At 39.5% G+C, this 23,695-nt stretch overlaps 1 long non-coding RNA gene across 1 annotated transcript in view; it reads left to right on the top strand.

Moving 5' to 3' along the window:
• The first annotated feature begins 4,489 nt into the window (after nt 1-4,489).
• LOC134484628 (uncharacterized) overlaps nt 4,490-23,695 on the top strand; it is a 79,334-nt gene continuing 60,128 nt past the window's right edge. Inside the window, exon 1 of the long non-coding RNA XR_010062146.1 lies at nt 4,490-4,754. This is a non-coding gene — a long non-coding RNA (uncharacterized LOC134484628). The remainder of the gene's footprint in view (nt 4,755-23,695) is intronic.

Genomic DNA, 23,695 nt, shown 5'->3' with positions numbered 1-23,695 from the left:
TTTTTTATTTTTTGGCAAAATTCATTGCTAATTTAATTGGATATTTCTATATTTACATTTCAAATGTTATTTTCTTTCCCAGTTTCCTGTCAATATGAGCCCTATCTGACCCCTCTCCCCTTCTTCTATAACCTCCCATACTGCACCTTGACATTCCCTTGAACTGGGAGTCAAACCTGGAAAGACCAAGGGCTTCTCCTTCTATTGGTGCCCAACAGGGTCATCCTCTGTTACATATGCAGTTGGAGCCATAATTCTGTCCATGCACAAAATATTGGGTTAGTACCAGAAATCTCTGGTTCTTTGGCATTGTTTTTCTTATGTAGTTGAAAGCCCCTTCAGTTCTGTTTGGAGCGACACTCTTGATGCCCTCCACTGTTAATGATATTATTATGGTTAGAATTTACTATCACTATTTTCATGGAAAATCCCCACCAAGCTGCAAAATAGTAATACACATTTGGTGGTAAAGAAAAAATAATACTATTTTAAAGTTGTCCTGCTGACTAATAATATGACAAACCTGTGACATTTCTGATACTTTGTGAACATCACCTTATTACCTGACCACACCAGTATTGTATGTTGATCCTGGGTAAATGTTTCTTACTTTTCCCTGCCCTCTGTTACCCCTGTTATGGTATAAATTCAGCCTTGGAGGAAAATAAAATTGCCGCCCTGGTCAGTCTCCTGTCTTAACGTCATTATTTGTCCCAAGAACCCTTGTCCCAATTCTATTCCAGGCACCCTCTGATCTCTCACTTACAAAAGGCACCCAAGTTGCGGCTCTTTGAAGGTGTCCTGGAGGAGAAAGTCTTTCCCTATTAATAGGCTGGTCTGTCTTCTTTGTTTGTGGAAGACTTTGCTCCTTCTTGGACCTTTGGCTCCCACCCCTAACCCCCTCCCAGAGCTATTGCTGAGTGATGGGACCAGCATTCTACTCTCATCTTTTGTGACAGGACACAGAGAGTCATTCAGGACACAAAGAATAGGGTTATGGGGTCTTAAAGCACTTTGGTGCATCACAGGGACTGTGCTCCCTCCAGACCACAATTGGTTAAGAGATCAGAGGTAAGCTTGAGCAAGTCTGTGTTTTGTGTTCTGTGTTACTTTCTGTTTTGTCTCTGTGTCATGTTTCGCCTTTGTTTCATGCTGACTTGTGTTGTATGCCCCTGCTGTCTGAAGGGTTTGAGTCCCAACTGGAGAAGTTTTAGAGTCCACTTGGTGGTCGCTATTGGTCCTGTAAGGGGCTTATGGCTGTGACAGGTCGACTTGCTTGTTGTCACAGGCCAGAGAGGATGCTCTAGGAGGAGAAAGGAATATAGAGGACACTCTAGAGTCACATTGGGAGGTGGGATCAGATGTTCTGCCTCATCCCAGAAACAGCTAAGGTTAAGCTGCATTTTGGGCCTGGTATTGAAGGTAATGGGCATCTGTGGAATTCACTTATAGAATGCTTTTTCTTGGTCTTGTTTGTCTAGTTTTTTTCTTTGGTATTGTCGAGTGTCTTTTTTGGCTGTTGTTTCATTTTTGGACTTGGACTGATGATAGTGTTTGAAATCATGGAACTGTTTGCTTTCTTTCTCAAGAAGTTTTACTTGGTCTACTTGGTGCTTAACTTGGAAATAATTTGCTTGAGAGAAATTGTTTTCTGCCAGGGAACCTGCCTTATCTGCTGGCCCTATTGCAAGTGAGGAGTTGGTCTTCAGCATTAAGTCACCTTCCTTGTTAGTCATCATTGACATACACAGTGCCTCTGATCCTATTCCTGCAGCAGTCAGTTCTTACCCCTGTGGTCAAAATGCCCCAGGTTGGGAATCAGGGTAGTCCCGAAAATAGTTTCAGAAAGAGTCTGCAGCAGACTGTGAGGAACTTCTTTGTGCCAGACAGAAAAGGCTTTACTCTAGGATGACAAGAGGAGAAAGTCTTAGCACCGGCTCTTCAGCTTACTCCAACTGGAGGCTGTGGCCACGGTCAGGATCAATGTTTTCTTTTTCATGGCCCTCTAACTCAGTGAGGCGGCTTGGTGAACGGCTACCACTGCAGTCCTTGGAGGGCTATACTTCTATTAAAGATCAGTACTCCAATGTTAGTAATCTATTTATTGGTTGTAAGAGTCCGGAAACCCAACACAATTGTGACCAATGCCTCAGGAATGGTAGCCGAAAGCGTCCTTAAAACCAATTGCCTGTAACGATAGTTTACTCTATGATATCTGAGGCTTCAATCGGATAACACCCCCTGGGCAAGCCCCCCTTCAATTCTCAAATGCTATTTTCTCCTGGTCTTTTGGCGCAAGGTCATCTAGCATGTATGACAGCCTGGAAGAAACTTCCCCCTTAAAGTAGACGAACCATACAATTATTTTATCAGCCACTTGGCATCTAGCACTCAGTTCTTAACCATCTCTCTATCCTTTTGTTATTAATTCTTACTGGAAGCCTAGTGTCCTTCAGAGGCTGGGTCTCTTGATAGGCAGAGCCACTGAGCTGACTCTAAGGAGCTGAGCTGAGCTCAGGACAATCAAAGTCCAGAGAGACAGCCGGTAACAAACCAGCTGCCACTCTGCTCTCATTTTTGTTTCACAGGCACAAAGCTTGTGCCTGATTATGGGCTGGCCTTTTTGCCCCAAGAAAGCTGGCCCATTTAGCTGTATGACTGAATGCTATTTGTCACCTATCTGGTTGTTCCACGTGCTCTCACCATGTCACCCCCTAGCATTCTTGCCTGGCACCTCACCGCTGTTCTTAAGAATTTTATCACCCAAGACACTGTGTAATTTGACTTAAAATATATCCCATCCTGCTAATATGGATGTCCCAGATTCACATTCTGAAGGTACTAATTTTAAAACAAGGGATGGTACATTCCCCTAAATATTAAATTGATATACTTGGGGTCTTAGAACGTTTCAATCAGAGGTTGATACAGAGATTATAATTACTTTAAAATTGTTAAAAGATACAGTGCATTCTTACTGACCTGCTTTTGGGCAAAAAGATCCAAAGAAGGAGCCCAGCGAGGCACTTAACATGGCGTAAGGTACACGCGACTTCATCTACAGCCTGCATTCCACTCAAAGGACCTGCTTCCTCAAAGAACTGCATCGCTTCAAGAAGAATGAGAAACCTAACACCCACTCCAGGACAGCTAAATTATGTATTCTTCAAAAATGCAATACCATTCATAGGATTTGACTTTTTGGATAATGCAATTATGATTGTTGCAGGAACCCAAATTGTATTGTCTATTTGATTTATTTTGAGACTTTAAAAAATGTCAATCAGCATGCTATTTTTCCTTCTATGTATCAACACATTATTTATTTTTCAGTTAATGATGCTGTACATTAATTATTTGGGGTTTGCTTATTCCTTATTGGACATGCATGGGATACCTATTTATCTCCTTGTCTTTTGCTTATATATTTTGGCCCTTGGACATTTAATCATTTATCATCCTTGTTAAGTAACAGGGAGATAATATAACAACAAAACCTATTCACTTATATTATCATAGGCTAACTATCGACGATGCTTTGATGAGGGTCAATTTCACCTACAAATCTCCATCCCAGTCCAGGGAAGGACATTTTTGTTCCTCAGTCAAATGAGGCCATCATTCTTTTTTGCCTACTGTCCTGATGCCTTTGCTGAAAAACCAAAAAATTCTCACCCCTGCGTGCAGAGCTGGACAGTCATTGATGGATAGAGAATGATATATTCATGAATAAATGGCCTAAGACAGGAGGGCCGACATTAGCTGCTGCCTTATCCCATGATGGGCCCTGGCTACAAGATTCTCTTGGCCATGTGACAAATAACACCCCAAGTTAGACAGACGCAGTTTCCAAGGGGTGCATTCCAGTACATGCATGGGCACTGGTCACTTTTACATTTGAATATATGTAAATTGGAGATGTTGGTTGCAATTCCCTTGAAGCCCTCCATTGTAGATGTTATTATTATGATTAGTATTAAGTATGACTGGGTTCATGGAAAATCCCCAGTCAGCTGCAGAAGACTAATACAAATCTGGTGGTCAAGAAAATAAAAATATGGTAATGTTGTCCTGCTGATTAATAATATGACAAACCTGTAAACTCTGTACCATCCTTTCAACATCAATCCGTGACCAAACAAATCATGTGTTTTGCCCTGCGTAAATGTTTCTTAGTTCCACCTCCCTCTGTTAACCCTCTTATGGTATAAATTCAGCCTTGGAGAAAAATAAAATTGACGCCTTTTTCAGACTCTTGTCTTGGCATCCTTCTTTGGTCCTTTGTCCCACATTCTCTTCCAGGTACCCTCAGAACCCTCACTTACACAGCATTTGTAATCCCTTTTCAAAATCTACCAACAACATATCAGTTGTCAGTAAACTAGTTTGCCACTAGCATTCACTTCTGTATTTGATATGCTCTAGCTGTCTCTCTTAGGAAGGAGCTATATCCGGTACCTGGCAGACTGCACTTCATAGCTTCATCACTCATATCTAGTTTTGAATATATATATATTCAAATATATATATTTGGTGTCTCCTACAGCAATGAGGTTAGGTAGAATTTTAGCATGGATTGTGCGCAACTAGCTAAAGAATGTAGAATCCACAAATGACAATGGCAAATAATCTCACTCCTGTTCTTAGGAACCTATTGAGGTTGATGTTTATCTGGACCTCAAGCCATTCCTCTCACTGCCCATCCTCCTAAGTATGATGTATGGCCTGAAGAAATAATCATGGTGGGAACACAGGTAGGTAGATATGAGAGAACTGATACTTAATTGGAAATAGAACCACATTCTATAGTCAATGTTGTCCTTTGTTTTATTGATATCTGCTATTTTTTGGATAAAATAAGCATTTGGGAGTTTATCATTCGAAGTAGGTAGACAATATTTACATTGTTATATTCATTCTATTGCTAGACCCACATTGTTGCCAAAATCAATGAAAAAAAATGAAATTGGAAAACAGATTATTTGATAACACATTCTGGAATATATATATATATATTCCAGAATATACACACACACACACACACACACACACACATATATATATATATATATATATATATATATATATATATATATTCCAGAATATATATACGTATATAATATATATATATACACACATATATATATATATATATATATATATATACACACACACACACACACATATATATATATATATACATATATATATATATATATATATATATATATATATATAAATTCCCCAATCAAGGAATGTTCAAATAGAAAATGAAATACAATATACACTCAATTAAAGGTCTGTAGGGTAAATACAGGTTTTTGGGAAACAAAGAAAACCTAGGAAACTGAACTGTATATCACAGGAATGGACCTATTAATAGAATTATGATCCAGAAGAATCTCCTCCATCCTATGTTCCTAGATGTTTTCTACTCATGCCAAGCCCCTGAATAACTTTCTCCATTCAGACCATGTAAACACTAATACAGGAAAGAGAAGTATCTAGACTTGGAGAATGAAGTTTGTAGTACGTACAGGTTTCCACTGTGTCATAGGAGACACACCTGCAAATCACATTCTTGAATCTATTCAATGTACCTCTCCAATATTCCTTCAGTACATATAGGGTTTAATAATTGGCTGCTAATTCAGTGTAAAGGGCCATTTAGGAGGGAGGACAAAGAGGATGAAGAAATCAGAGGTGTGGAAAAGAAAGCTGGCCTTCTGTCTTGGTATAAAAAAAGGAAGATATGCATGGATTATGGGAAATCTCAGTCCTTGGTAGGAGTTGAGTATATTCACTTGAGACACAGACATGACCTTAGCCCTCCACATACGGAATTCAGGTGCTGGATCCTCTCAGAAGCATCCTGACTTCCCTGCTTCTAATGGTTCCTGGAAGTCAGAGAGTTTATATCATTAATATCTTTATCCAAAAGGCCAGGTGTTGTGAAGGACACTGTTCTTTTCCTTAGAACTCATCGTTTTTATTCTTTCTGCCCAGAAGAAAATGGTCCTAAGGAAGAAGTAAAAAACATGTATTGTATCCTCAGCTCAGAGGAAATTACTCAATTATTTGGATACTTATAGAGCAGTATGTTTTGATACTGGTATTTGAGAGAGAGAATTGCTCCAAATTTGGACTTCATCACCTCAGACTTTCCACTAGTATTATTCTGACTATAATTCCCTGATAGGGACCATTTGGATTACTGAGCCAATAGGTCTGATTAGCTGCTAATTTTCTTTTCTTTTCTTTCTTTAATTTTTTTATTTTTTTAGCAAATTTTATAGCATTTTTAAATGGGTATTTCTATATTTACATTTCAAATGTTATTTTCTTTCCCAGTTTCTTGTCCATAAGATTCCTAACTGGTCTTCTTACCCTCCTTCTATAATGCCTTTACTGAGCCTTGACATTCCCTTGAACTAGCAATAAAAACTAGGGAGAACCAAGGGCTTATCCTATCACTGATGCCCAAAATCACCATACTCTGCCACATATGCAGTTGGAGCCATAAGTCTGTCTATAAACAGTCTTTGAATATTGGTTTAGTACCAGAAAGCTCAGGTTAGTTGAACTTGTTTTTCTTATTTGGTTGAAAGTCCATTCAGTTCTTGAAATCCTTTCTCAACATCTACAAACAAGGGGTCTTTTTTCAGTTATCTGGTTTGCCACTAGCAATCACTTCTGTATTTGACATGCTCTGGCTGTCTCTCTAATGAAAGATCTATAACTGTTTATTGGCAGAATGCACATTTTAGCTTCATCAATCTTATCCAGTTTTGGTGCCTGATTTTATATATATATATATATATATATATATATATATATATATATATATATATAAAATGGCTCCTACAACTATGAATTTTAGTGGAATATTTACATGGATTCTGTGCAATTAGGTCAAGAATATAGGATCCACAAATGACAATGCCAAATAGATTCCTTCCTGTTCTTATGAACCTGCTGAAGTTGAGGTTTCACTGGACCTCAAGCAATACATTTTGCTGCACATCCCCCTGAAACTGACGTTTGGACTGAAAAACTCTCATGTCTTGCCCTGGGAATACAGGAAGATAGATATTAGAGAAAAGATATGTAATAGAACTATAGAACTGCATTCTATAGTCATTGTTGTCTTTGCTTAACTGATGTCTGTTAATCTTTGGATATTATAATGATTTGGGAGTTGATCATTTGAAGTAGTACACAATATTTCCACTGTTATATTCACGCTATAGCTGGGTCAAGTTTGTTTACCAAATTTATTGCAAAAAATGGAATTCGAAAAATGAAATTTTTGAGTACTCATGCAGGAATATATAGAATGTCCCCTGTCAGTGAATGTACAATCAAAAAATGTAACAAAATATCCAGTAAATTAAAGGTCTGTAGGGAAAATATTGGCACATGGGAAACTGAGAAAACCTAGGGATTTGAATTGTATTTCACAGGATTGGACGTGGGAATGAAATTAATCTCCAGAAGAATCTCCTTCACTCCTTGTTCCTAGATATTTTCTACCATGCTAAGCCCTTGCCTAACTTTCTCCATTCAGAGCATGTGACCACTAATGAAGCAGAGAAATCTCTAGCTTTAGAGAGATGTAGCATGTGAAGTTTTACCCTGTGTCAAAGGGGACACTACTGGAAAGGGCACACTTGAAACTGGTCAATGTAAGGAAAGCTGTTTAGCAGGTAGGCCATGGCAGTTCTCAGTGACATCATCATTAGGCCCTCCACGAAAAATCCCTTGTATCCTGGAGAGCCCTAGCTTCTTCTATGACGTAACAAGTGTTGCTTCGTCAGCAATTGTCTCTCAGATATTCCTTCCATATATCTATGGTTTACTAATTGGCCTCTAATTCAGAGTAAAGAGCCATTTGGGAGGGTGAACAAACAGGTTTAAGAGATCAGAGATGGGGAGAAGGAAGCTGGTCTTTTGTCTTGGTATAAAAGAAAAAAGAAACATGTGGTTCTTGGGAAAACACCCTGGGAAGATGGCTTTAGTTTTTTTGATCTCTGGTTTAACTGTGATCTTGGAGAAGTTGCTGAACATTCTAAAGACCTTTGGGCAGATGGTAAAGTTTCTAGATACCCCTTTTTTATTTCATTGGTCCTGGGGATTGTACGGCTGATGGTAAATGTTTCCCAGGAAGACTGCTAAGCCAGATTGATTTTTGGATGCTTTAGAAGACATGGAATATTTCTGATATACTTGGGCTGATGGCACAAGGTCTAAAAGATATTTTTCGATGTGGACTTTCCCTCAGACCTTTGAAAATTTAAAAAAAGCTTTTGTAATTTTGAAGTCTAATTTGCACAATGACAAATCACTTTGAGCATGGACAACACTTACTGGAGCCCTAGAGCAGTGTGAAGAAATTCCCTGAAACCCTGGGCAGACCGTGAACATGCATTTTGGTAGAAAAGTGAGTTTCTTGAGCACCTTGGGACAATATGGAATGTTCAGTATGCCCTTGTAAGGATTGGCAACTTTCCAAAATTCCTTCGTCATTTTTGGAAAATTCAAAGGGCCTATGGACAGATGGAGAATGTGTGGGACTCACCTGAGGAGTAGTTGTATCTTTTGGTGTCTCTTTGTTTCCAGAAGATGACACAATATCCCAATTCACAACTGTCTTCCTCAGAGGAGAAAGTTCTCAAGACTCCATCCGAAGGATCAAATCTTAACCCTGTGTTTCTAGAGACTGGATGCTTATGGTCCACTATGGTAGAGGGAGAATGCAATCTATTTCTTCCCAGAGTGCACATGTGATATAAATCTACTTGGGTAGACAGGGATAGTTGTAAAGCATGCTGTTCAGGTGCAGTAGATCCTCAGACATGCTTCTCAGATGAGGAAGGTCTTAATGTATCATGTATATGTGTAGAAATCCTGACTGTGACATCAGAATGGTGGTTAGGTATTAGAGCTACCTCTGAAGATATGACTTCTTCTAGAGCATCATGGACATATGTGAAAGATCTGGGAGCCTCATGAGCAGATAAGGATGTTTCTACACATCATTGTGTAATTGTGGAAGTTCCAAGAAAATTTTCTTCTGCGGGAGAAATGGAATCAGACTTTCATATAGAAGTGTCAGGTTCCCTAGCCTGCTTGATAGGCAAAACGGCTTCGAAGGCACCTTCAGGAGATAAGGTAAAATCCAGAGCCTTAGAAGTATTTTGCAGATGTTCTGGGTCTGCTTGTGGGTATAAAGGACTGGATACCCTTTGGGAATATTTGGAAGAGTCTGTAGCGTCTTTTGTGTTTGTGGATGTTGGCTGAGCTTGAGGAGATTAAGAAGTTCGTATAGACACCTGTGAAGTTAGCAGAGGTCATATCCATTCTTTTGCACAAATGCAATCCAAGCAATCCCTTTCCTCAGCTGTTGAGGATGGAATAGACACTGGTATTTCGTTATCATGTTCCCCCACTCCTGGTTCATATATGGTTGAATCCATAACCTTCTCTACAGATGGAATATATCCTAGAACATCTTTTGTACATGTGTCACATCGGCAAGCCATTTCTACATATGTGGCTGTGGGTAGAACTCCTTTTGTAGATGTTTCTTCTCTCACAGTCTCTTTAAGAGATAGAGTACTACTCAGAGAATTCTGCTAAGTTTTGGGAAATGCTAGCATCTCTGCTGTATATGTGGAAAAATTTGGAGCCTCTCCTTACAGGACAGAATGACCTAGAGTCCCTTGAGGAGGTAGGGGATGTTGTATCTTCTCTGCACTTTGTATAAATATGGAGTCTGCATGGCTTATTGACTGTGTGTTGTGATAAACTTGGTTCTTTTGGGCCTGATGACAAGTCAGGAGGGACCTTTTCGGTGGTAGAGGATATTTGAATAATTCTCTGTTGTATAGTGACATTGTAAGTACTGGGGGAGATGGTGAGGGTGCTAGATCATATTTTTTATATGCTGAAGGCACAAGAGTTCCTTTGGTGGACTCAGAATTTTCTACCACATCTTGCTTGGGTATGGAACACTGAAGAGCCCCTTCTGAAATTGTCAATGGTCCTTGATCTAATGTTGTACATGCAGAAAGTTTTGTCTCTGCTTGGGCTGGTATGTGCGTTATGAGTTTCACTTTGGGATTTGTGACTGCATTTTGTCACTCTGGACCATAAGTGATGATTTAATCTCATTTTTAATAGTGGAGGGCTTTTAAGTTCCTCTTGGTTTAATAGGGAAGTTCTGAAACCCCCTCTTTCAGCAGAATCAGGTTTAAAATTCGCTTTACCCTAAGCAGATAGCATTAGGCACTTTGATGTAGATTGGGGACATCTTTGACTGTCTTTCGGATTGGACATAGCTCTCTGCCCTGCTTTGGCAGCTATCAACGGTATTAAAGTCTCCGGTGGAGAGGGGGCATGTATTAATCCATTTGTGGAATATGAATAATCACTGAGATTACCTTTACGAGAAGTAGTTTTGCAGCCCTCTTTTTCTGATGGGGCCTGTTGTACCTCCCCTTGACCAGAGGGGTCTTGTACATCACACTTTGGAGGAGAATTGGAATTATTAGAGACCTACAGGATAGGGAATGAACATTTGAAACTCCTCTGGAATCTCTGTGTGACAGAGAGCTGATCACCCAGAAGAGTGGGCAATACTGGGACCTCAGGGAAGGAGAGACTGCCACTTCTGCCCACCTGTGCCAACATCCCTAGCCCAAGAGGAAACTGCACAGTGCCTCTGGATACATGAATATAGTAGGAGTCAAGGTACAGGAGCCCTGCAGTCCAAACTGCATCTTTATCTGGTTTAGTCCAAATGCATCCTACACCCAAATCTCATGGGATTGGAAGACTTAGAGCATCAGAGGGGTGGAAACCCCTGAAAACCACCTAGCTCCAACTGGGCATCCTGTGCATAGGGACCTAGGAGCAGTAGGGGTAGGACATTTCTGCTTGTGGCTCTCATAGAGAGCTGAAAGTCAGCTGTGGAATGACTTCTGGCCTGAGACCAGTGGTAAATCCAACTTTTCTGCTATAAGTGACCTGACTGGTGGACTCAGAACAAGCAAAGGCAGAACTCTTCTGGGACCAGGCACTTCCAGTTTCTAGCTTTCTCCTGAAACTCGTCATCCTGGCCCAGAGCTCCCTGCTCCTAGACGCTGTGGGAGAGAGAGCTGATTATCCAGTATTGTGCACAATACTGAGCCTACAAGGAAAAGAGGCTCCCATGTCTTCCCACTGTTACCCACATCTCTGGCCCCAGACAAAAGAGCATAGTGCTACTGGACCCAGGAATATAGAGGAGTAAAACTGTAGGAGCACCATGTCCCAGACTGTGCCTGGATCTGAAATGAACTGGATGAATAGCTCACTGCACACAAATCCAGAGGGTGGGGGAACTATACTTTCAGAGGAGTGGACACTCCTGGGAAACCAGAGTATACTATTCTATCCCCAGATTCCTGTCTCAAGAGGGAAACACCTTGTGCCTTCTGTGCCCCCACCCGCACAGAAGGACCTAGGAGAAGTATGTGAATTTCCTTCTGGTTCCTGCCCACAGGGAGAGCTGAAAGCCAGTGGACAGGAGAAACTACTCGGCTGAGAGCAGAATACTCTGTTCCCATAACTGGCTAAAAGAAATCAGGAAAACAGGTTTACAGCCGTCCTGACACACGAGCATACATGACTGTCAAGCCACTGTCATAAAGAGCAAGACAAGCTAACTCCAGAGACAACCTGATGGCTAGAGGCAAGAACAGGAACTCAAACAACAGTAATCTAGACTACTTAGGCTCATTCAGAGCCCAAATCTCCCACAAAAGCAAACACTGGATATCCAAACACACCAGAGAAGCAAGATCTAGATTTAAGTTCACATTTTATCATAACCATGGGGGATGTTAAGAAGTTCATAAACAACTTCCGTAAGAAAATACAGGACAGTAAAAAAATACAGAAGTAAACAGGTAGAATCCCATAAAGCGGGAACAAAAAGGTACCTTAAGAGCTACTGGGAAAACAACAAAACAGGAGAAGGAAATGAACAAAACCGTCCCGGAATTAAAAATGGAAATAGAAACAATAAAGAAACACAGAAGAAGACAATCCTGAAGATGGAAAACCTAGGAAAGAGACCAGGAGTCACAGATGTTAGAATCACCAACAGTATAAAAGAGATAGCACACATAATCTAATGAGCAGAAGATTCCATAGAAAACATTGACACAACTGTCAAAGATAATGTAAAACCGAAAAAAAACTCCTAGCCCAAAACATACAGGAAATCCAGGACACAATGAGAAGATAAAACCTAAAGATAACAGGATGGAAGAGAGTGAAGACTGCCAACATCAAGGGACAGTAATATCTTCAACAAAATTATAAAAGAAAACTTCCATAATCTAAAGGAAGAGATGTCCATAAACGTACACAAAGCCTACCGAACTCGAACTCCAAATAGACTGGAATGGAAAAGGAAATAATCCAATCACATAAAATTCAAAACACCAAATTCACAAAAGAAATATAAATATTAAAAGCAGTAAAGGGAAAGGTTAAATAACATATAAAAGCAAAGCTGTCAGAATTCCACCAGAATTCTCACCAGAGACTATGAAACCCAGAAGATCTTGGACAGATGTCATACAAACACTAAGAGAACATAAAGGCCAGCCCAGGTTACTGTATCTAGCAAAACTCTCAATTAACATAGCTGGAGAAACCAAGATATTCCATGACAAAACCAAATTTACACAATATATTTTTACATATCGAGTAAGACAAAGGAAACTAACTGGCAAACCCCAATACAAGGAGTCAGGTAAAATCATAGATAAAGCAAGAAATTAATCTTTTCACAACAAAACAAAGAGAAGCACACAAACGTAAACTAACCTTCAATATGAAAATAAGAGAAAGTTACCATCACTAATCCTTAATATCTCTCAACTTCAATGGACACAATTTCCCACTAAAAATACACAGATTGACAAACTTGATATGTAATGAGGACCCAGCGTTTTGAACTACAGGAAACACACTTCAGAGACAAAGACAGACACTACCTCAGAGTAAAAGGCTGGATAAATACTTTCCAAGCAAATTGCCTGAAGAAGCAAGCTGGAGTAGCGATTCTAATATCATATAAAATCTACTTTCAACCAAAAGTCATTAAAAATCATAAGGAAGGACACTTCATATTCATCAAAGGAAAAATCCACCAAGATGAACTCTAAATCATAAATAACTATGCTCCAAATACAAAGGCACCTACATACATAAAAGAAACCTTACTAAAGCTCAAAGAACATATGGCACCGCAAATAATAATAGCAGGAGATTTCAACGCCCTACTCTCATCATTAGACCGATCAGGGAAACAGAAATTAAACAGAGACATAGACAGATTAACAGAAGTTATAAACCAAATGGACTTAACAGATATTTTAGAACATTCTATCATAAAACAAAAGGATATAACTTCTCACCACTTCATGGCACTTTCTCTAAAATTGATCATATAATCAATCAAAAACCAGGCCTAAAAGAATATGGAAAGATAATAATAATCCAATGAATCCTACCAGATTCCATGGGCTAAAACTGTTCTTCAATAAAAATTAGGAAAGAACACCCACATATACATGGAAGTTGAACAATGCTCTACTCCATGATAACTTGGTCAAGGAAGAAATGAAGAAAGAAATTAAAGACTTCTTAGAATTTCATGAAAATTAAGGTACAATATACCCAAACTTTTGGGACTAATATAAGCTATACTAAAAGGAAAGCTCATGTCTCTGAGTGCCTGCATATAGAAACAGGGGAGAGCATACAGCAGCAGCTTGACAGCACACCTAAAACTCAAGAACAAAAAGAAGCAAATATTCACAGGTGTAGTAGAAGGCAGGAAATAATCAAACTCAGAGCTGAAATCAACCAAGTAGAAAAAAAGGGGACTATACAAAGAATGAATAGAACCAAATGCTGGTTCTTTGAGAAAATCAACAGGATACATTAACCCATAGCCAGACTAACCAGAGGGCACACAGAGTGTTTCCAAAATAACAAAATCATAAATGGAAATGGAGAAATAACAGCAGAATCAGAGCAAATTATAAAATTTATCGGGGGTTGAGAATTTAGCTCAATGGTAGAGCACTTGTGTAGCAAGCACAAGGACCTGGGTTCGGTCCCCAGCTCTGAAAAAATAATTTAAAAAAAAGTTATCAGATTGTCCTACAAATGCCCATATTCAAGAAAACTTGAAAATATGGAGAAAAAGGATAATTTTCTAGACAAATGCCAGGTACCAAAGCTAAATCAGGAACAGAAAAACCGTTTAAACAACCAATAACTGTTAAGAAATACAAGCAATCATTAAAAGCCTCCCAACATAAAAGGAGTCCAAGATCAGATGGGTTTAGTTCAGAAATCTATCCAATATTCATAGAACATTTCATACCAATACTGTGCATACTATACAACAAATTTGAAACAGGTGGAGCACTACCGAATTCCTTTTATGAAGCCACAATTACTCTTATACATAAACCACACAAAGACCCAACAAAAAAGAAAACTTCAGAGCAATTTCCGTTATGAATATCATTGCAAAAATACTCGATAAAGTCTTGCAAACTGAGTCCAAGAACACATCAAAACAATCATCCATCATGATCATGTAGGTTTTATCCCAGGCATGCAGGGATGGTTTTGTATATAGAAACCATCAACATAATCCACTATATAATCACACTCAAAGATAAAAACCCAATGATCCTTTCATTACATGCTGAGAAAACATTTGAAAAAATTTAAAACTACTTCATGATAAAAGTCCTGGAAATTATAGGAACATAAGGACCGTTCCTAATCTTATACAGCAAACCAGTAGCTAACATTAAATTAAATGGAGAGAAACATGAAGCAATCCCACTAAAATCAGGGACATGACAAGGCTGTCCACTCTCTCACAATTTATACAATGTAGTTCACGATGTCTTAGCCAGAGGAAGCAAACAACAAAAGGAGGTCAAAGGTATATAGACTGGAAAGGAAGAAGTAAAAATAGCACTGTTTGTAGATGATATGATAGTATACTTAGTGACCTCAAAAGTTTCACAAGATAATTACTGAGCCTGATAAACAATTTTAGCAAAGTGGCTGGGTATAAAAGTAACTCTACACAAAAGCTAAACTAGCAGAGCAAGAAACTAGGCATATGACAACCTTCACAATAGCCCCAAATAATATAAATATCTCAAGGTGACTTTATCCAAGCAAGTAAAAGATATGAGCATATGAGCAGAACCTCAAGTCTCTGCAGAAAGTGAAGGAGATTTCAGAAGATGGAAAGATCTCCCATGCTCATGAACTGGCAGGAATAATATAGTAAAAATGGCCATTATACCAAAAGCAACCTACAAATTAATTCCAATCCCCATCAAAATTCCAATCCAATTCTTCGTAGAGTTAGACAGTACAATTCATTATTTCATCTGGAATAACAAAAAACACAGAATAGCTAAAACTATCATCAACAATAAAAGGACTTCCTTGGGAATCACTATCCCTGAACTCTAGTATTACAGAGCAACAGTGATAAAAACTGTATGGCACTGAGACAGAGCCAGGCAAATCAACCAGTAGAATAGAATAGAAGACTCAGAACTTAACCCATACTCCCATGGTCACTTAATTTTTGAGAAAGAGCCAAAACCATCCAATGGAAAAAAAGATAGCATTTTCAGCAAGTGGTGCTTGTTCAACTAGAGGTCAGTATGTAGAAGAAGGCAAATTGGCCCACTCTTACTGCCCTGTAAAAAGCTAAAGTCCAACTGGATCAAGGACCTCCACTTCAAACCAGATAAACTCAAACTAACAGAAGAAAAAGTGGGGAAGCATCTGGAACACATGGGCACTTTAGAAAATTTCCTGAACAAAACACCAAAGGCTCATGTTCTAAGATCAAGAATCAACAAATGCCATCTCATAAAACCGCAAAGCTTCTGTAAGGCAGAGGACACTGTTCTTAGGACAAAATGGCAACCAACTGATAGAAAAAAGATCTTTCCAATCCTACAACAGATAGAAGGGTAATATCCAAAATATGCAAAGAAAACAAGAAGTTAGACTGCAGGAGACAAATAACCCTATTGAAAAATGGGGTTCAGAGCAAAACAAAGAATTCACAGCTGAAGAATATCGAATGTCAGTGAAACACCTAAAGAAATATTCAACATCTTTACACACAAGGGAAATGCAAATCAAAACAACACTGAGATTTCACCTCAAACCAGTTAGAATGGCTACGATCAAAAACTCAGGTGACAGAAGATGCTGGCGAGGATGTGGAGAAAGAGGAACACTCCTCCATTGTTGGTGGGATTGCAGACTGGTCCAACCATTCTGGAAATCAGTCTGGATGTTCCTCAGAAAATTGGACATTGAACTACCTAAGAACCCAGCTATACCTCTCTCGGGCATATACCCAAAAGATGTCCCTTCATATAACAAAGACACATGCTCCACTATTTTCATAGCAGCCTTATTTATAATAGCCAGAAGCTAAGAACCGAGATGCCTTCAACAGAGAAATGGATACAGAAAATGTGGTACATCTACACAATGGAATATTACTCAGCTGTCAAAAACAATGTCTTTATGAAATTCATAGGCAAATGAATGGAACTGGAAATATCATCCTGAGTGAGGTAATCCAATCACAGAATCACATACATGGTATGCACTCATTGATAAGTGCTATTGGCTCAAATGCTCGAATTACCCTAGATGCACAGAACCAAAATGTGAATGCTTCACTCCTTCTTTAAAAGGGGATCAAGAATACCCTTGTCAGGGAATAGGGAAGCAAATTGTAGAACAGAGGCAGAAGGAACACCCACTCAGAGCCTGCCCCACATGGGGCCCATACATATACAGCCAGTAAACTAGGTAAAAAGGATGAATCAATGAAATGCAGGCTGATAGGAACCAATGTAGATCTCTCCTGAGAGACACAGCCAGAATACAGCAAATACTTAGGCAAATGTCAGCAGCAAACCACTGTACTGAGAATGCGACCCCTGCTAAAGGAATCAGAGCAAGGCCTGAAAGAGTTAATGGTCTTGAGACCCCATCTGAACAAAAATGCCAACCAAACCTAGGTTCAACCGACTAAGCCATTACCCAAGCCTATACATGAACTGACCTGAACTCCAAATTCACAGGTATCAATGAATGCCTATTAGGGGCACCAGTGGAAGGGGAAGTCTTTGGTTCTCCCAAGAATGAACCCCCAGTGAATGGCATTTTTGGGAGAAGGGCAGTAATGTGTGGGTGGATCGGAAGAGGAAAACCCCTATAGAAGGGGAGAGGGAGGGGCTACGACAATGTTAACGGGGAAACTTGGAAGGGGAATAACATTTGAAATGGAAATAAGAAATGCTCAATTTAATAAAGATGGAAGAAAAAAAGATACTCCCTCTGGAAGAGGAGAATGTATGAATTTCCTTTCAGGATCTGTGGGAGGAATTTTGGACACCTGGGCAAATGTGGAATAACCCTATAGAACATTGGAACCATTTGGTTATTTCCGGAAAGTCCTGGGTGGGTAGGAACATCTTGGGGAAAAATGGGAGATCCAAGTTCTCCATGTCTAGATGGGGAAGGATGTTGGGAACCTGGAATGTGTGGGGAAAGTACCTGTCCCAATTTGTCAGTATAAGAGTCAGCAAAAGGTGGCCCAGGCACAGTGTGATATTCTTTGAGTCTTTCACTATTCTCTCCAGTATTGTGTTTTGTAGATGTTACAGGCACTCTGGCTACCAACTTGTCCTAGTTCACATGTTCCTCAATCCCAGTAGACATAACCCGCTTTTCTTTTCTTTACTTTTTTTTTTTTCATCTTCCCAAGAACCAAAAATGGGAACTTAGATGAGGCCACTCTTTTTCGGGTAGCAGGATGTAAAGCAGATCTTCTGATATCCCTAGTCAGTGGGTTTCTCAGTGATCTGCTATCCTTGGTCAGTGTATTACTCATGCCCTCAGAAACCCTCAGAGTAAGTGGAACTGTCCATTTCTTCTTCTCTGTCAGTTCCCTTCTGGAGTCTAGGTCCCTCTTATTGACTGAAGCCTTTATATGATCTTTGAGTTTCTGCAGGTTTTCTGTAACATGAGCATCAGGTTTTTTGAATCTCTAATCTTCATAGGGTTTTGGGCATCTGAACTTGTCCCGAGCCCTTCTAAGTAGTCCGGGAGGTACAAAGTCGCTCGGGTCTCTGGTGTTCAATTGCTTCCCCCACTGGGGTAGGAAGTTATAATCCACTTGGGGGACACCGAAGGTCTTCCAGGCTGTGGAGGCTGGGAACCCTTAAAATGCTTCCCCCACTGGAGTCCGGTGTTATAATCATCTTGGGGGACACTGAATGGGCTTCCAGGCTGTGGAGGCTGGGAATCCTTCAACTGATTCCACTGTTGCACTCAGGTGTTGTTGTCATCTTGGGGGACACTGAAGGGTTCCCAGGCCGTGGAGGCTGAGAAATCGTTGGTGCATGGTCAGAGGGTGAAGTCCGGGATGAGGGTCGCTGGTCTCTCTCCTCACATCTGGTCGTTTAGTCTTTAAGGAAATTGAACAAGAAATGTCGAATGGGCTACTACCATGTGAAGGGGCAGTGAATGTACTTGCCAGTGGTGAGTCATGGTAAGCATCAGTTGAGCTGTATCCTTTGAGTATGTCTCTCTATCTTCCGAGAACTGTGGACAAGTCCGGAAGGCAAAGCAGAGAAATCTCGAGTGACCATTGATCTCCTGAAACAGCCAAAGCTCTAGAGGAGCTGTCCTCGAGTTTGCACAGGGAAGTAGCGAGGTCTGCAAGGGGCAGTCGCGAGGTCTGCACCAGGCAGTCAGGAGCTGCTTCATTTGTCATTTCTGCTTGTAGTAGCGGGGCGATCATCCAAGCTTTCTGAATGAGGAGGAACCCTGTCGAATCTCTTCCTTTGTGTCCAGAGTGCTATCTGCTATTGTGCCCACTGTCAGGGGCCAAGACAAGGGATTCGGGAAGGAGCAACATGAATGGAAAGGGCAAGGGGTGCTTAGGACACTGTGCGGTCAAGCGACACTTACAACACGGTAGATCCCTCTAACCAGAGGCCATCTGTGGTGCAGTGATGTGTCTTGGAGCCTCATAACCGAATGGGAAAGGTTGATCCAGACCCGTGATCCTCAGAGACTGCAGGGACTAGAAAATCACTGGTGGATTTTTTTAGGGAATGAACATGTGATAGGATTTGTATAGAGCATTGAATGCATGGGATTGATATTAGAATTCCATTTGAGTTCCAGATATTACTGTGATGCTTCTGCCTTGATGTATCACTATTTTTTCTTGTCCCAAAGCTCTTAATATTCTTTCCGTGATGATATTTTTGAAATATTGAGTATGCTACACAATGGAAAGTATTTTCTCTAATCACATATATTGAAATTCTAAATATGTCTTGATATCGTATGCAGTTGCCTTTATTATTACTATTATTAACAATTGTATTTCTTTGCATTTCAAATATTGCCCCCTTTCCGGTCCGCCTCTATAATCCCCACCACCACATACTCTTCGTCTTTGTCTCTAAGAGCGTGCGTCCCCAACAACCCCAGTCGTTCTTACCTCACCCCTCTAGATTCGCTCTTCTCTGGGACATCAAGCTACTAAGGACCAACTGCTTCCCCTTCCACTGATGTGAGATGAGGCAATTCTCTGCTACATATGTAGGGTACCAGAATATGTATATTCAATGGTTGGTGGTTAGGTCCATGGGTTCCCTGAGGGGTCTGGTTAATTGATATCGTTGTTCTATCTCTAATAACAATCCCCTTCAGCCCCTTCAGCCCTTCCCCTACATCTTCCATTGGGATCTCTAGGTTCAGTTCAATGGTTAGCTGTGAATATCTGCATCTGTCTCAGTCAGGTGTTGACAAAGCCTCTCAGAGGACAGGCATATCAGACTCCTGTTTGCAAGCACATATCAGCAGCAGCAACAGTGTCCAGGTTGGTGTCTGCAGATCTCTGGATGGCCTTTCTTTCAGCCTCTGCCCCACTTTCCCCTCTGCAATTCCATTAGACAGGATAACTCTGAATATATTTGAGATGGGTGAGTGGTCCCATCCTTACACTGGGGGCCATGTCTATCTACTGGAGGTGGTGTCTTCAGGTTAATTTCAGTGTTATTGTTGATGTTGGCCAATGTCATCAGTATTGGGTCCAGGGAACCTGTCGCATTCCTAGTATCTGGTTTATCCTAGAGGTTACCCCCATCCTCAACTGTTCCTTCTCTCTATACTAATTTTCCTGGTCCTCTGTTTTTTTCCCTGTTTCTTCCAACATCTTATCCTGATCTCCTATTTTTCTATTTCACTCCCCTCTCCCACACAGGGTGATTCCTCCATCTGACTCCCATGAAAATTTTCTTCCCCCTTCTAATTGTTAATGAAGCAATCCCCCTTTGTCCTTTCTTGTTAAGCTTCAGAGTGCATATGAGTTTATGGTGGATATTATGAGCTCTTGGGCTAATATTCACTTACTAGTGAGGGCATGCTATGTGCATTTATTTGTGTTTTTGTTATGTCACTCAGGATTATATTTTCTAGTTTCATCCATTTCCGTATGAATTTCATGAAGTCATTCTTTTTAATAGCTGCATACCACACCATTGTGTAAATGTACCACATTATATCAATCTGTTCCTCTTTTGAGAAACATCTGGGTTCTTTCCAGCTTCTGTCTGTTATAAATAAGGCTGCTCTGAACATAGTGGAGCACGTGTCCTTGTTGTAGGTTGGAGCAAGTTTTGGGTATATGCCATCCAATGGTACAGCTGGATCCTCAGGTAGTAAATACTATGTTCAATTTTCTGAAGAAGCTCCAGCCTGGATTCCAGGGTGATTTTAAGAGCTTGTAATTTCCACAGTGAAAGAGTGTTCCTTTCTCTCCACATCCTTGACAGAGACTGTTGTCACCTGACTTTTTTGACTTAGCCATTCTGACTGGTATGAGGTAGAATTTCAGGATTGTTTTGATTTGCATTTCCCCAATGAGTAAGGATGTTGAACATTTTTAGGTGCTTCTCATCCATTCAATATTCATCAGTTGAGAATTTTTGTTTAGAACTGTAGCCCAGTATTAAATAGGGTTATTTGATTCTCCGGAGGATAGCTTATTGAGTTTTTTTGTATATATTGGATATTAGCACTCCATCGGATATAGGATTGGTAAAGATCTTTTCCCAATCTGTTAGTTGCTGTATGGAAGTAATAACAGTGTTCTTTGTCTTAGAGAAACTTTGAAATTTTATGAAGTTTCATTTTTCAATTTTTGATCTTAGAACAAAAGCCTTTGGTGTTCTATTGAGGAAATTTTCCCCAGTACCAATCTGTTTGAGGCTTTCCCCTGCTTTTTATCAATTAGTTTCAGTGTATCTGGTTTTATTTGGAGTTCTTTAATCCAGTTTTACTTGAGCTTTGTACAAGGAGATAAGAATGGATTGATTTGCATTCTTCTACCTTCTGCCCTTCAGTTGAAACAGCACAATTTTTAAAAAATGCTATCTTTTTTTTTCCACTGTATGGTTTTAGATCCTTTGTTAATTATCAAGTGGCCATAGCTGTGTGGGTTCATTTCTGGGTCTTACATTCTATTCCATTGTTATACCTGACTGTCTCAATACCAACACAATACAGTTTTTCCTCACCATTGCTCTGTAATACAACTTGAGCTCAGGGATAGCGATTTCCCCAAATGATTTTATTTTTAAGAATAGTTTTCTCTATCCTGGGATTTTTTTTATTCCATATAAATTTGCAAACTGCCATTTTTATGTCTGTGAAGAAATCAGTTGTAATGTTGATGGAGATTGCATTGAATCTGTAGGTTGCTTTTGGCAAGATGGCCATTTTTACAATATTAAACCTGCCAATACATGAACATGGGAGATCTTTCTAATTTCTGAGATCTTCTTCAATTTATTTTTTTCAGACAGTTGTGTTCTTGTCATGTATATCTTTCATTTGCTTGGTTAGAGTCACACAGAGGTATTTTATAAGCTTTTTCACTATTGTCAAGGGTGTCATTTCTGTAATTTCTTTCTCAGCCTATTTCTCTTTTGAGCAGAGGCAGGATACTGATTTGTTTGAATCAATTTTAAACTCTTCCACTCTGCTATAGCTGTTTATCTGCTTAGAAATTCACTGGTGGAAATTGTCGGGTCACAACATCTGCATATAGTGACATTTTGAAAATTTCCTTTGCAATATGTATCCCTTTACATCCATTTGTTTTCTGTTTACTCTGGCTAGGGCTTTGAATACTATATTGAAAAGGTAGGGAGAGAGTGGTTATCATTGTCTAGTTCCTGATTGTAGTGGGATTGCATTAAGTTTTTCTCCATTTAGTTTGATATTGGCCTCTGGTTTGCTGTATATTGCTTTTATTGAGTTCAGTATGGTCCTTGAATTTCTGATCTTTCCAAGACTTGTAACATGAAGGGCTACGTTCTGTAAAATGCTTTCTCAGCATCTAATGAAATGATTGCTTGTTTTGTTTTCTTTGAATTTGTTTTTATAGTGGGATTAGTTTGATTAGTGATCAGGTTCTGTATATTGAACCATCCCTGTATCTCTGGGATGAAGCCTACTTGATCATGATGGATCATTGTTTTCATGTGTTCTTGGATTTGACTTGCAAGAAATTTACTGAGAATTTTTGCAGGGATATTCATGAATAAATTGGTCTGAAATTCTCTTTCTTTTTTTGGGTCTTTGTTTGCTTTAGTTGTAAGCATAATTGTGGCATCAGAGAAGGAATTGTGTAGTGTTCCTTCTATTTCAAGTTTGTGGAATAGTTTGGAGAATATTGGTATTAGATATTGTATGAAGGTCTGAGAGAATTCTGTACTAATCCTTTCTGGTCCTGGGATCTTTTGGTTGGGAGACATTTAATGACTGCTTCTACTACTTTACAAGTTATGGGAGAATTTAGGTGGTTTATCTGATTCTGATTCAACTTTGGTACCTTATATCTCTCTAGAAATTTATCCATTGAATCCTTACTTTCACACTTGTTAAGTATAGGCTTTTATACAAGGATCTGATAATTTTTTGAGTTTCCTCACTTTCTTGGGTTATATCTCTATTTCATTTCTGATTTTGTTATTTTTAATTTGAATATAAGGGATTTACCTATTTCTGGATTTTTCAAAGAGCCAGCTCCTGGTTTTGTTGATTCTTTATATAATTCCTTTCATTTCTACTTGGTTGATTTCAGTCCTGAGTTTGATGATTTCCTGCTGTCTAGTCTTTGGATTTTTATTGGTTCTGAGATTTCAGGTGTTCTATCAAACTGCTAGTGTATCATAGCTTCTGTTTGTTTGTGGAGGCTCTCAGAGCTATGAGTTTTCCTCTTGCATTGCTTTTTTGTGTTCCCAAGTTATGCCTTCATTTTCATTAAAATCTGAAATGTCTTTAATTTTTTTTTCTTTATTTTTTCCTTGAACAAGTTCTCATCGAGTAAATCATTCTTCAGCTACTATGTATATGTGGGACTATGGTTGTTTTTGTTGTTATTGAATACCATTCTTAGTCTGTAGTGATCTCATAGGATGCATGGGATTAATTCAAACTTCTTGTATCTCTTGAGGCCTGTTTTATGATGGATCAG

This window comes from Rattus norvegicus (genome assembly GCF_036323735.1).
Source record: "Rattus norvegicus strain BN/NHsdMcwi chromosome Y unlocalized genomic scaffold, GRCr8 chrY_unlocalized_2, whole genome shotgun sequence".
In the NCBI taxonomy this organism is placed as follows: Eukaryota; Metazoa; Chordata; class Mammalia; order Rodentia; family Muridae; genus Rattus; species Rattus norvegicus.
This window is presented reverse-complemented; position numbering and strand designations above follow the sequence as displayed.